At 32.4% G+C, this 3,213-nt stretch overlaps 1 long non-coding RNA gene across 2 annotated transcripts; it reads right to left on the bottom strand.

Annotated features, from left to right (window-relative positions):
• On the bottom strand, positions 1 to 2,921 carry LOC109587075 (uncharacterized). 2 transcript variants are annotated; one of them, XR_002187385.1, is made up of 7 exons: positions 2,624 to 2,913; positions 2,250 to 2,580; positions 1,296 to 1,629; positions 1,117 to 1,248; positions 373 to 451; positions 134 to 237; positions 1 to 23 (listed from the first exon to the last, which is right to left on the bottom strand). It is a non-coding gene; the product is annotated as an uncharacterized LOC109587075 (long non-coding RNA). The 2 variants fall into 2 exon arrangements; XR_002187384.1 differs by lacking the exon at positions 1 to 23 and having other exon boundaries at positions 32 to 237; positions 2,624 to 2,921.
• Positions 2,922 to 3,213: the final 292 nt, after the last annotated feature.

Raw genomic sequence — 3,213 nt, 5'->3', positions numbered from 1 at the left:
TTGATGAGTCATCATATTCTAACCTAAAATAATAAAATAAAGATAAAGTAAAGCAAAATACACAATTAAATATGCTGTTATACATGTACATGCATATCTTGAACTATTATCAGCAAATACAAATCATACTGACCATACAAATACCATTAGTTAATTGGTGACACTTCTTGAGGATAAGGATAATCAACTGGTAAAGCTTGAGGTGATACTCTTAGTGATACAGTAATAGACTCAGTACTGTATGAGAAAGACCATTTGCAGCATAATATTAAATAACATAAAAATAATGATAATTAAACACAACGTGCATGTATAAGCATTAGCCACACAAAATATTCCATTAACATGTACATTTAACTGTAATTCAATTACCTTGCTAATATCTCCAGCAACATTGTTATATTCATCACGTTGGACAGCAGGTGGTGGTACATCAGCAGTATCAGTCCTCCTACCAATAACAGCATAAAGGCAGATTTACAATATTACGCTAGGCCAAGTGGCCAACATACTGTCAATTTTTAATCAAAAGCGTGGCAATTTGACCTTTTGATGCATGATTCATGCTGGAGTTGAACCAGATTCAACTCCAGCGTCAATGTAACATCAGGATCAGCATAATATTGTAAATCTGCCTAAGTAGCAGTGTTGTTAGTATCAGTAACAGTAAGATTAGGATTGTGGCACCAATTAACAGCTCATGGATCTCATTATGCAGATAGGAAAATTACACACAGAAGCAACCACACATCTGTTACATAATGTTACATAATTAAATTTCAATTATTAACAAATAATACTTATTATTATATATAATAGTATATCAGCCCCTGTCATTAAAGCTTGTTCATCATTGGGTGCATGTTGTTATCATAACATCATAAAAATAATAATAAACATTATTCTTGTTATTTCAATAACAAGTGTACGCTACACGTAATTAGTAGACGGTAGCGTTTTGGCAGTAAACAACATATCATATGGTTTCAAGTACAAATATAGTATTACCTCATGTGGAGACATAATACATGGGAGTTAGTGTTGAATACATTGTTCACAATAGAACATTATGTTCACAGCATTGAGAGCATATTGCATCATTCAGTAGTAACTTACATTCCTGTAATTCATCAGTAGAAACATGATAAGAATCCACTATAGTCCCTTGTACTGGTTCACTTGTTGGAGCTTCAGATCTTATTTGTCACATCAGATGACACATCTGATGTTGATGACATGTAGCAATTTCTACATAATAATAACAATAGAATATCTACATTTATATACTACTATACCTGAACTGAAATAGCCCCATCTTGTCTCTTACACATCAATAGCAATGCTAGTAAAATCATAAGTATTACCAATAAACCAGCACCAATTACTCCAGAAATGAGATGAAGGATTAAGTGTAGCTACCATTAGCTAATAGTACACTGCTTAAAACAGTCAAAGAACGTCTGCCATTATCAGGTCTCAGACTAATCTCTTGAGTAGAGTGTTCACTTCCATTTGACGTTAGTACTTGTATCACTAATTCTGGTACTCCACGAATGTAATCAACAGTAATATTGAACTGTCCATTAGTTGTGACCTCAGGATACATGGAAGCTGCTACTGGCCTGGCGTCTATAAAAGTGATTAATAATTAAATCATATTCATAATTTGACATGCAAAGCATAAAAAGTAGCAACAGTCTTATATAAGTATGGGCATGTACTTGTATCATGTACATGTATTGCAATTGATCCAGGGTGTACAATAACAGTGCTCATGTATAGCAGTGCCAAATGCACCATTGCCTTGCCTTTGGTTTTGTACTTGGGAAATTTTCATGAAAAACATTCCTAGAGCCACTTTTAACAAAAAAACCCTGCCTGCACTATAGCCCTAGAGCCCATATGGTTTTTGGTCAAATTTTTTAGCAATTTTAAAATTCATAAAAAATCTAATTTTGATTGGAATCAAGGTTATAGGCCAAAATCAAGCCAAAGTCCTTGTACAGGGTATAGGGTCTTCGGCCAAATTTTGCCAATAATGAAGAGGACAGATTTCTTCATTTTTATAATTTTTCCTGATACATATACATGTTCTTATGTTGTTTTTTAAGTTTTGAAATTTTTAAAAAATTTTAAAGTTGCTCAAAAATTGAGCCAAAGTCTCTGCAAGTATAGGGTATTTTATCAAAAGTGACTAAGAGAGAATTTAAATATTTGCATATGCATGTAAGAATCAAAGACTCCATTACATTTTATACATATCACTGCTTTCTATGTGATTTGACTTAATTCTGATTGACGTCTGAAATAATACGTCACTTTTTGAAGAAAAAGGAAATACAAAAATTTAGCACACAAAAGTAAAATGATAATATAATTTTACAGATCCAGTCTATACAAAATTATAATTGCTGCTTGTTTAACCTGTGATTTAACATATATGTATATAAATAATTTAATATCTAAATGATGGAGCCTCAAATTTCTATTGAATGATTCTACCATTCCGTGCAGTCCCCATTATATATGTACAATTTCAAAAGGTCCGCTATCAGCTCTAACTTCATGAGGCTTATTAACCTATAATAATACATATAATAATAAATTATTAGTGGCTGAAAACCTTTCCTTCCTCTGCAGCTGTAGTTTGGTATGAGGTCATAGGAGCACGTTCAGGTAATAGAGGACGATCAGATCCAGCAGTAGAAGAAAAAGAAACTGAATTATCCTCATGTATTGTAACACTGGGACTATTAATACTTGCTGATTCATATACTCGTGCATCAGAATTGAGGTTTTCAAATGTTTTGGTCTGTTCAAAAGCACTTGGTGAGTGTGGAGGAAGGCTTGGCTCAGTAAATACTGGATACGATTGTTTATAAATGCTGTTTTAAGATAAAAACAATAATATTTTAGTAAAATCAATAATTATCTTAACGTAAGCATCTTATTGCTGACTTGAGTATTGTAAATAAATACCGGCATCAGATGAAATTGATGGTAATGCTATAAGGTTTCTGGAATTTCTCTGAATTTAACATTGTCAGGCACTTGATTTTTGGCCAAATTTCACCAAAAATGGCCAGGAGAAAATTTTTCATCAAAAAATTTTTTTCCTAACGCATGTACAAGTACTTATGCTGTATGTTTTCAAGTTTAAGCTGATTTTGATTGAAATTAGATTTTTTACAAATTTTTTAAGGTGCTCCAAAA

The sequence above is a fragment of the Amphimedon queenslandica genome, unplaced genomic scaffold (genome assembly GCF_000090795.2).
Source record: "Amphimedon queenslandica unplaced genomic scaffold, v1.1 AMPQUscaffold_12693, whole genome shotgun sequence".
In the NCBI taxonomy this organism is placed as follows: domain Eukaryota; kingdom Metazoa; phylum Porifera; class Demospongiae; order Haplosclerida; family Niphatidae; genus Amphimedon; species Amphimedon queenslandica.
The sequence above is the reverse complement of the archived record's forward strand: the minus strand, read 5'-3'. Positions and strand labels throughout refer to the sequence as shown.